General features: G+C 44.8%; 1 protein-coding gene across 2 annotated transcripts in view; it reads right to left on the reverse strand.

Moving 5' to 3' along the window:
- The window catches only part of SQOR (sulfide quinone oxidoreductase), a 45437-nt gene extending 34602 nt beyond the window's left edge, over positions 1-10835 (reverse strand). Inside the window, exon 1 of one of the 2 annotated variants that reach the window (XM_061180350.1) lies at positions 10731-10835. The gene's annotated coding sequence lies outside the window, so the exon portion shown is untranslated. The remainder of the gene's footprint in view (positions 1-10730) is intronic. The other variant, XM_061180349.1, reaches the window with a different exon arrangement.
- Between the last annotated feature and the right edge of the window lie 963 nt (positions 10836-11798).

Here is an 11798-nt window from a genome sequence, read left to right on the forward strand (position 1 = left end):
CTGAACTGTCAGGTGGCATTTAAAAAGCAATTTAATTACATATTACTGTCGAATGCTATAATTATGTGAGTGAGTGAGCCAGATTTTGCAACTAAATAACATAGCTATGGTATGATTTTTTAATGCAATAATTACTCCTGAAGAATACAGCACCAGGCCGTCCTCTCTTTTGTCCCACTCTATCAATGTATTGAAATGAGATATCTTCTCCAACAAGGAAAGTTTTCACATATATTTTAGCCATTTAACCTTGATAAAAGAGAGGTGTCATCAACCAGAAGTGCTCAAAAAACATCACCTAAGCTATATTTTTATTTACAGATTTATTTCCTACACAAAAGGTATGCAGATTAAATTACATTTAGCTATGCTAAATGTACAATCATATCTTTATGGAAAGAAAGAGTTACATGAAATCTGCATGGTCACAATTCTGCTGTATCTAAGAATGTTTCTACAAGTATTCGTTGAGTACCTACTACATACAAGGACCTGTGCAGATGGACAGAAATTTCCCCACCCAGTCCTGGTCCCATTCCCAGTCTATTTGCTTTAGATGCTAATGGAAGAACAGCAGAGCTTGCCAGTTACTGATAATGTAGGCCAATAATAAGGTGAGCCAAATTTCAGGGGAAAGGTGTTTGTCTGTTTGTTTGGTTTTGGCCGCACTGTGTGGCCTGCAGGATCTTAGTTCCCCAACCAGGGATCAAACCCAGGCCCCCTGTAGTGGAAGCGTGGAGTCCTAACCATTGGACCACCATGTGATTCCCCAGGGAAAAGTTTTTTTTAATGTTAGAAGGTCTAATTTAAATATTGGAAGGTTAAAAGTAGTGAGATGTGTGTACATCTTTCCCTTTCTAGCTTGAGTAGGGATGTGTCCTAGTGCTTTGTGTTTTCCTCTATACTCAACAGAGTTTTTCTGAATGAATTAAGTTCTACCTTAATTCACTGTGTACACATCTGACATATAAAGGTATTGAATAAATCCATCCATCTGCTAATTCATTCTATGCTCTAAATGTTTGTGCCCTCCCAAAATTCATACGTTGAAATCCTAACTCCCAGAGGTTATGGTATTAGTAGGTGGGGCCTTTGGGGGTGATGAGGTTATGAGGGTGGAACCCTCATGAATGGGATTAGTGCCTTATAAAAGAAGGTCCAGGGAGATCCCTCACCCCTTTTACTATGTGAGGACACAGGGAAAAGACATTGGCCCTGACTCAAATATGCTGGCACCTTGATCTTGGACTTTCCAGACTCTAGAACTGTGAGAAATAAATTTCTGTTGTTTATAAGCCACCCAGTCTGTGGTACAGTAGTCCCTCCTTACTCACAGTTTTGCTTTCTGTGGTTTCAATTATCCACAGTGAACTGCAGTCCAAAAATATTAAATGAAATTAAATTTTTAATTTCAGAAATAAAAAATTCATAAGTTCTAAACTGCATGCCATTCTGAGTGGTGTGATGAAATTTCACGCCATCCCGCTGCGCCCCACCTGGGACATCAACCATCACTTTGTCCAGCGTATGATGCCCCTTAGTCACTTAGTGGCCACCTCGGTTATCAGATCAACTGTATTTCAGTGCTTGTGTTCAAGTCACCCTTGTTTCACTTAATGAAGGCCCCAAAGCACAAGAGTAGCGATGCTGGCAATTTGGATTTGCCAAAGAGAAGCTGTAAAATGCTTCCTTTAATTGAAAAGGTGAAAGTTCTTGACTTAAGAAAATAAAAGAAATCATATACTGAGGTTGCTAAGATCTACAGTAGGAATGAATCTTCCATTCATGAAATTATGAAGAAGGAAAAAGAAATTCATGTTAGTATTGATGTTGCACCTCATACTGCCAAAGTTACAGCCCCGGTGTGATAAGTGCTTAGTTAGGATGGAAAAGGCATTAAATTCATACAGCAAGATATTTTGAAGACCACATTCACATAACTGTCATTACAGTACATTGTTATAATTGTCCTATTTTATTATTGTTGTTGTTAGTCTCTTACTGTACCTAACTTATAAATTAAACATTATCACAGGTATGTACATAGAGGAAAAAACATAGTATATACAGGATTCGGTACTATGCATGGTTTCAGGCATCCACTGGGGCGGGGGGAGGGGGGTGGGTCTTGGGACGTATTCCCCCACCGATAACAGGGGGCTACTGTATTTGCTATAGCGGCCCAAACAGACTAAGACAATTACTGAGAGCCTATCCTTCATTACACCAGGAGCTGTGCTGGGTGCTGGGAAAAAATCCAGTGAACGTGTCACGTCAGGTCCTTGTGCTGACGGAACTTACATTCTAGTGGAATGGAGTACACGTTAGCCCCTCACCCCCGACTATTATTCCCTTCTGAAATGCCCCTTCCTGTTTCCTCATCTTAGCCGTGGCCCAAAGTGCAGTCCAAGTCGCAGCTTCTCTAGTCCCTCCAGCCCAGGTTGGTTCTACAAGTCGTGGTACCTGTCTTGCCCTTCTTGGAACCTTCTTGTGGTCACTGTTATTTGTTGGCATTTTGATGCATCTGTTTTCTCAGAGAGATTGAAACCTCTTGATGGTTGGAGACTCTGGTTCTAACTCTGGTCCCATCTATCCCCACAACACTTATCGAGTATCTGGGCCCTTCTTGTCAACCCTGGGGTCCAAACAGTTGGTGGCAACAGGCAGAAAACCTCTGCAGCCTACCAGGAGTGTAGCACTCTCTAGCCACCTCCTCAGGGATGGTTGCCAAAAAATGAGGCACCTGTATTTTCCACCACCTACATCATCTCTGGATTAGGGGAAGGAAAGTTAGCGTTGGCTTCCAAAAATCTGGGTTTATATCCCATATCTTAGATTTAACTAGCAGAAGCAAAGTACAATGTAATCAGTATGAGCTAAACACCTTAGGTGTTTTGAGGAGAGAAGAAATAATCAATGAAAACTTGGTGAAACAGAATCTGAGCAGCAGGTAAAAGATTGGCAGCATTTGGACAAGTGGAGATGCTATGGGAGGGAACAGCATAGGTAAATGAATCAAAGAGTAGGCTACTGCCCTCCAGACCTCTCTCCAGTCTTCTCTGCCCTCTCCAAACCTGAGAGCTGACCTGTGAGGTGGGCATCAGCTGGCCTCCCTGGTCCTCTGGCTTCCAGTTGGATTCAGCCAGTGGGAGGCACCAGTAGATTAGAGGATGGGAAAAGAATGAAATTAGGATATTTATTCCCCAGACCCTCCCAGCCAAGCCTCAGCTGAGCAATGCTGGATTCCTCCAGCTGAAGGCCTTGGCTCCTATGGGGTGGCCTTCTCCTCAGCTACTGCCCTTACTCAGGGTTCTAGTAATCACTCCCTCTACTTGCTTCTTCAGGCCCCAAATCAATACTATTGCTTCACCACTATTGTTGGTTCCCTTTAACCCTGCCCACATCTTTGTAAATAGTTGTTTCATTAAACCCTTCTTAACAGCACTGTTTGAGTGCGCCAAGTGTTTCACAAGACCCTGACTAATAAGCTGGGAAGGCCAACCAGATATGACTGCTATTGAGAGGAGTAGATAATAAAGAAACATCAGAGCCCGATTATAAAGGGCCATGCTAGGGAACTGAGGCTTTATATCAAAGTTTTCAGAACAGAGGGGGAAGCTTTGAGAAAATCAATCTAGTGTCAGGGAGAAAATTAAATCAAAAGAGAGACAAAACCAGTTCTGGACATCAGTTAGGAGACTAGTACAGAGGTCCAGGTATAATGATAAGGGCCTGATTCAGTGCTAGCATTAGAAATACAAATAATGATCCAGATAAGACAGAGGTAAGGGAAAGAGAATGACTGGATGAGAGGTAAGAAGGGCCCCTGCGGGGACGGAGCCAAAGTTGAATCTAGGCAGCTAAAGAGAGAGGAATTGTGTGGGCAGAAATGTCTAGGCAAGGGCCTGTCTGAGCTAGTTTGGGACAAGTTAGGGATTTGGGAAATAGAATTCCAAATGCTAGAATGAGCATGGCATAACTGTGGACAAGGAGAAGGGAGCCTAAGCTGGTGCCAACTGGGAAAACAGAGAAATAAGACTGTATAGGCATATTAAGTAAAATTTGAGGTTGGAAGCTTAATCCTAGACAATCGTAATCTCATCTAGGGGTCACAAAGTAGCAACCTGCAGGCCCAATGCAGACCAGAGCTGTGTTTTGTTTGACTCACAAATTCTGCTTAAATTTTGAATTAGTGCCAACGTTAAAAATTTTGGATATCTTACCCTTGAGATTCCAGATTATTGGCCCTTCTGACAACACTGAACCCACATTCTCACATGTCAACTCTCGGCTGGAGCTGAGCCGTCACTGCCCATCTAGACCCTGCACGAGGTTCCCGCTCACCCAGCCCCACATGGCCTACAATACTCCTTTGTTACTGCTCAGCCCTAGCTGCACATGAGCTGTGGTCCCTGCTAAAGGCAGTGAAAGCCCTTGGAAGTTCTTAAGGAAACTGAAGAAGACCCCCTGAGGGGAGTCGAGAGGATGACTTAGAGCAATTCAGTTGAGTTCAGCATTTTTGAGTGTTCACTATGTCCCAGGCACTGTGCTAAGCACTGCGGAACCTGGGATGAATAAGAAGAGTCTATCGTCACAGGGAAGACCAGGAATATGAAGCTCCATTAAGTGGCTGATTCAGAAATTCAGGCACCAGCAAGGGCTTAGAATAGACATGAGAACAGAGATGAAGGTGTGAATGCAAAACAGATGTTGAAGGAATTTTTGTGACAAATTAGCCATAGGGGATAAAGAAGGAAGGATGTGAACTGGGACCTTATTCAGGTGGCTATACTGAAGAGACGGTGTAAGTAACAGTATTGGATTACTCCGAGTGCAGTGAAGATCCAAAGCAGGGTGAGAGAGAAGGAAGCCACGCCCCTTGAGGACCCTGAGAACAAAGGAGCCGAAGGAGCTGAGCCCGAGAAGGGATTAGGCAGGTGGCGCCCTTCCTCTCAGCTCACCTCCCCTTGAATTCAGCAACTGGATTACTATTTTGTTAACAAATAAAGAAAATGGGGCAATCTTCATTTAGGCCTGCGGGGCCATGTTGGAACTCTACCTCTAGAGCTGTTACAATGCCAAATATTTGTTTAAACATGAAGCTGTGAAGGTAGTGCTCTAGTAGTGGACCAAGAGCAAATCGTCCAGGCAACAGAAACAATCCCGTACAGCTCCCTGATGATTCAGGGTTTAGTCACATTGGGTTTTTTAGTTCCCTAACTCTTTAGGGGGAAACTGTAGGAATTTTCTTTAAAGAATTACTGATTAAGAGTTACGAATGAGGACGTGGCAATGAAACAGTGGCTCCCTTTGCTACTGAGAAATTTCCTACAAGTTTCCCCAGCCTATATTCATTTTACAATCAGAGAGCTTTGCAATAGGGAGGGACTGACAATTTCACCAAACCATACATTTGCTAAGCAGAAAATAAAAATCCTATTTACAGAAAGAGAATTCTCTCACATTACAGCTCCAGAAAAAGAAAAAATAAGACAGTCAATTGGATTATTTCAACTGAAAGTTAAAGGTTTTGTCTGAATTATATGGGGGGGGGAAGTGCCTTGTTTCTCTGTTGTTTTAGCCAGTGGGAGCTTGACCACTCATGTTCTAGTGTATAAATCATCACAATTTAGCTCCCCTTCAACCCCACCATTCACAGTTGGCCTCTAGTCAAGTATACTGAAGGTTTCAATGTTTGCATATGCCTGTGTGTGTCCATCCCGAGGCTGTACAACAAGACACACAGGAGAGGGAGGACTAATGTGGAATTAATTTGCTTCCAGTCACACAGCAGGGATCCAGCTTTGCCTTGATCTCCTGAACCCATTCAACGATCACAATAAAATTACTCATCAGCCTCTGGAGTGCTGGAATTCCCACTCAGAGTTTCACATACAAGAAGACTCTGAGGAGTGGAGTTTCATTATAAACAGGGACTGGCCAATTTGTCAGGCATATTGTTCCATGGAATCCAGCGTGTGAGGTCTTAACACAATGAGAAGAGACTCTTTAATTACAAGTTACACATGTGTTGTTTGAACGTGATTGAAGAGATGCCAAGTTCAATACTTTAATGGTTAGGATAGAATGAGGGGGTAGACACAGTAACAAGTGTGCCAGGTTCCCTAAGCTAGTGTCTCTCCTATGTCTAAATAAATGACACAGTTCCCCATTCCTGCAAAAGCCTTGTCTGAGGATATGTCAGGAGTTAGGAGACCCAAGTCCACATTCCAGGTAGTGCCAGGTAGTGCCAGGTAGGGCTTGTCCTTAACTATTCTGGGTCATGTTTTCTTCATCAGTGGAATAAAGGATTGGACTGGGTAGTTTCAAAGGTCCCTTCCTTTTCTAAACTCTGTGATCCTCTAAACGAGAGGAAAAGGGAAACAGAGGTTCACAAGCAGATACTCAAATGGGAATACTTGTCCTACTAACTCCATAAATTGACTGGAGCTCTGAACTACTGCAGCAAAGAATGACAATGGTTTGTAACCAAGCCTTGAACATAATCAGAATGGAAACCATACCTCCCTTTCTCTTCCCCCAAGTCTGACACCAGGACCATTACTGACCATGATTCACTGGGCAGTTGCTGTGCACTATCCCAGACACAACAAAAACATCAGAAAAAATTATTGAAGGTTTTCTATGTGACAGGCATTACACTGTGAACTTCACATAATTTCTCACAACAACCCGAGAGCTTGGTATTATTATCCCTGTTTATAAGTGACGAAACAGACATTGTGGAGCCATGGGCAAGTCGCAACCGCTTTGAGTCCTGTTCCACAAGCGTAAAATAAGTGGATGTGTCCAGTTGACTTTAAAGGCCCCGCCTACTCTATGACTCAAAACAAGCTTGGATTTGATTACCTAGACCTTGAAAGGCTCACGATTATCGTGCAAACCCAGTTGGCCAGAAAATAGGATGGCCCGTCACCCACTTAAAGCACCATGCACATGCTCACAGAAACACAAAACCGCATTTACTAAACGCAGCACCTCCTTGGGATGTTCTCACAATCTATGCTGTGAACAAGGTGATTGTTAAAACACATCATTTTCCTATGAAGACACCATGGGCTGCCTTACAGCAAACTGACAAGGGAAAAAGAAAGTATCATAGATTGAAATCACCATAGGCCCCACTATTGAGGCCTCCCCCTTCCAGAAGTCAGGGATTGGTCCCAGGATAAAGACACAGATATTTCCTCTCCATCACTGTAGATTGGGCCAGAGCTGCTGGTTCCCAGCTACACAGAATGAAAGCTCCCTGAGGGCTGGGCTAGGGTCAAATTTGTAAATTCATTATGACTGGAAAGGAATTACCCCATGGTACTTAAGGATGATCACCAACACCATCATCCCATCACCCACCATGCATTTATAAAAGCATGTGCTCTGTACATGGCTCAGCAGCTAGGCTGGTCATTTGCTTAGGACTGTTTTTCCTAACAGTCAGGACCATGAAGGTGAAGAAGGCCTTAACGACCTCAGACAGGATCCAAGGGACAATACAGAGTGTCTGTAGAAAGAGAGCATAAGATATTCTTGGGTAGGTAAAGGAGAGGGGTCCTAAAAGAAAGTGATGGACCTGCTGGGATCACGACTTAGAATAGAGTGCCAAGTTATATTAACTTGTTAGAGCTGCCATTAAAAAAGAAAAAAGAGAGAGAGAACCCACAGCTAAACAACAGAAATTTATTTTCTCACAGTTCTAGAGGCTGGAAGTTCAAGAGCAAGGTCTCTTGGGGCCCTATGTAATTGCAGCAGTATAATATTTTGATGTATTAACCAACTCTTTTCACCTTGAGATTCCCAGTTACCCTGGGAGTCAACCCCACTCATGCAACCAGACATGTGGCACCCACTGCCTCCAGGAGGGTTCATCCCACGGAACTGCAGAACCAAAAGGTCAGATGTTTAGCTTTTGTTTTCAAAAGGCAAGGTCCAGGTTGAATTAGTCTGCCTGATTAACATCAGGCTATCCTACAGCAAAAATTGAACCAGAAATATCAGCGGCTTGACACAAGAAAACTTATCTGCATTGAGCCTTCCTCCTCCATCTTTTAGCAACATCATTTGGAACACATGGCCTTGAAGGTCGGTGCAACAAAGGAAGAAAGAGAATAAAGAGCTCACATTCAATGTAAAATTCCTCAGCCTGTATATTATTCTGCTCAGGCCGCCATAACAAAATACCGCAGACTGGGTGGCTCAAACAACAGAAATTGATTGCTCACAGTTCTAGAGGCTAGAAGTCCAAAATCAAGGTGTCAGCATGTTTGGTTTCTCATGAGGCCTCTCTCCTAGGCTTGGACCTTCTTATGCCCTCAAATGGTCTCGTCTCTGCACACCCCTGGTGTCTTTTCCTCTTCTTATAAGGACACTAGTCATAATGGATTAGGGCCCCATGCTTATGATCTCATTTAACGTTAATTACCTTTTTAAAGGCCCTCTCTCCAAATAGTAAGATCCTAAGGTACGAGGATTAGGACTTCAACATATGACTTTTTGAGGGGACACAATTCAGTCCATAACACCAGCATTTGCCCTCTTCAAAGTTACAGGCATAGACAGGCCCAGCGTGCTCTAAATTTACTGTTCTTTACAAAGTTTTCTCCCCATCTCTCTGCCCCAACTTAGCAATTTTACAAAGTAAACCACAGGGTTCACTGGCTGGATCTACTTTTCTTCTTCCTATTACCATCCACATTTATTGGATTACATAGACTTTTAAGGCTGGGAATTAAGAAGCAACTAGTTGGCTTTAGGTCTAGTCTAGGCAGCTTGTAGCAACTTTCACCTTCTGCTCCTATTTACCAAATCTTCAAGGGTCATAGAGGAGTTATGTAATGGGTGACGGAGCAGGGAAACATGAAAAGAAAAGAGGAAAGAGAAATGCGCATCTGTGCCCAGAAATGCCTCATCATGGGTCTGTCTCCACTCACTATAAGACAATTTCCTGCGTTACATCACATCAGATTAACAGGCCTAGACACGGGCAAGATGGAGGAGAAACTGTTCTGCAAAGGAGTTCTAGTTTCCTATCAACACTCAATTTCATTTTCTCTGGCAAAACACCAGCCACACAGACCCACACGCACAGACCCATAGGCCCTGATTGACATTTCAAGCCCTCCAGCTCCAGATGTGTTTCTACATTGTTCAGCCAGTAGGAAAAAGCAGCTCGAATTTTAAGCAGAGTCATTTCGCAAACCACCAGCTGTCTCCTGGATAAATTCTGGGTTTTTTAGATGTAGTTACAAGCAACCCTCTCCAATGCACTTATTCATTCAAAAAATATTTATTGACTACATTCCATGTACCAGGATTGGGGACATAATGGTGATGGCCACAAGCTTGGGGTCTAGTGAGGGAGACAAGTTCTAATAAATGGTACTTATTTCACCCCTCTGTGCCAGGTGCAATACTGGACACCTTAAATACTTGGGAAGGTACGATTATCTCCACCGTACAATGAAGAAGCCAAGGTGAAAAGAAGTCCAAAAGACAAGCTCGTGCCGCTAGTCAGTGGAAGTGTCAAGACCAGAAGCCATGTGACCTGACTTCCTGAACTTGGGTGGAAGATAAAAATTTATATCTTTATTTTCACTAATCTCTAACTGAACTTTAGCACTTTCTTCATATATTTATGCAAGAAACCCCAGCAGTACTAACAGTACCTATGACTTTGTCACCAATAGAAATCACAGATATTTTCTTACATTACAAGCATTGCCCAAATCTTGAAATATTATTTATGTTCATTACTATTTCAAAATTATGATAGCTATTAGATCCACTGCTAGATCATGTTACTTAATGCATTCGTTTTTCTAAAGGCACATATACCACTACATAAATTCTTTTCATATGTTGACAAGTGTTTTGGAATAGGTTTCCTTTATAATACTATGCCTTTTATTTTACACCTTCAAAAGCACTGCACCAAGAAGTGGTTCTTAGTCTTCCCAGAAATGCCACAGTGGTACTTGGGAGAAAAATGGGTCAGAACCCTACATTACAGCAATGGGCAGCCCAGGCAAATCCAGAGGCTCTGCTCACTGTGTCTTTGAGTAAGAAGCTAGGTTGGGATTCTTTTATAACTAAAAGAGAGAAGCGAAGAGGAAAGGAAAGGACCCCAATTCCACGAGAGGACCCTTTCTACCCTTTCCACCAGTTCCTGCTCAGCACGTGCCCCAAATGCTCCCCTCTGCTGGTTCCAGCTGCAGCTGAAGCTGACTCCTTGAGCGCCCCTCCCTGCCACGAGCTGTGTGGATAAATGTGCCCCACTGTGAGCAAGCAGACGTCACTTCCTACCCCCGGGGGCTGAGCACCCCTCGCGCCCTGGGAACCATGCTGAGTGTCAACAAGCGGAAGGTGCCAGAAATTCCCACACACTAAGATACCAAGAAATTCCCATACACAAGACAACGGATACTTCGGGTTTTTAACCGCCCCTCGCAGGTCAGCCTCTCCGCGACCCCGAGGCCCGACACTGCCGGAAGGAGTCCCAAGACCCGGGTTCCAGTAAGGGCAGCACTAGCTGTAGATGCCGGGGGTGGGGAAGAAAAGTGTGAAGAGGGATGTAACCCGACACACAGCGGCCGCGCAGTCCCAGCTGCTGGGACAGAGCTGGGTTAACAATCGGCCTTAGGGATGATCTCTGTCCCCGCCCGGTCCCCCTCCCCTGGTCAAGTGCCCGATATAGGCCGCGGGATGCCTCTTACCCAAGGGTGCGCAGAGCCTCCGGCCACAGCGTTGGCGCAGCAAAAGCAGCCGCTCCCTGCGAGGGCTCTCGCCTCTGCTGGGACCCGCCCGGCCCTGGGCGGAAGCTGGAGGCGGGGAGAGCGAGCCCACCCCCACCCCAGGAAAGTTCCGGAAAGGTCCCGCCGCTGCCCCGCCCGGCGCCACAGGCCGGGGAACCAAGGCCAAGTGCAAGCGGCACCCGGGCTTCGAGCGCGCACAGGGTACAGCCAGGGACGCGAGTCCAGAGGGCCCGGGGCGCTGCCGGCAGGGCAGACGCCCCTACCCGCAGCGCACCCTGGAGCGCGGCCGGGTGCCCTTGGCGCGACATAGGAGGGCACGGAGGCCACCTGTCGCTCCCCCCATTCCCGGGTGCCTACACTGTTGCGTAACTGGGAGGAACAAAGGTGAAGGCGGGGCTGTGGATAGAGGCCCTGGCGGTTTGCTTCGGGTCGTCCAGTGAGCCCTGCTGGGCTTCTCATCTGGTTCCCAAGACTGTCCAGAGAGACAACTGTTCCCGCGTTCATTTCACAGATAAGGTAAGGGAGGCTCAGAGAAGCCCCAAAACTTGCCTTGGTAAGCGCCGGAGCAGCGCTCTTCCCTCAGGGTGGAGGTCAGGGTCAGCTGGCTTTCAGACACTGGTCTCCACACCACGTTGCGTCCTACTTTCATGACTGGACGTTTTCAGCTGGCTGCTCTAAGTAGGTGCGAAGTGTAGGTGAGTGGTCGTCGACCACATCAGATCTAGAGCACCTTTTTATAACATATATAGGGTGTCCAGAGTCTTACTGCAATTTTAAGCTTTTATAACTTCAGATGTGAGTTACAAACTTTCCTTTAAAGTCCCTTGAAAGTATAATTATTTACGTTTCTTTTACATTTATTTCGTTCTGTGAATTTTGAATAATTCTTTTTGAATTTTTTGTTTCAGTCAACTTTTTTTTTTTCTTTTTTTTTTTTCTTTTTAAAGAGGAACCCTAGCAAACTTAAAATTGAGGCAATCACAGAGGTAAGAGCTCGGAAAAGCAACCTAATAAAGTTGTCCCCCTGCA

This window comes from Eubalaena glacialis, chromosome 2, assembly GCF_028564815.1.
Source record: "Eubalaena glacialis isolate mEubGla1 chromosome 2, mEubGla1.1.hap2.+ XY, whole genome shotgun sequence".
Classification (NCBI taxonomy): Eukaryota; Metazoa; Chordata; class Mammalia; order Artiodactyla; family Balaenidae; genus Eubalaena; species Eubalaena glacialis.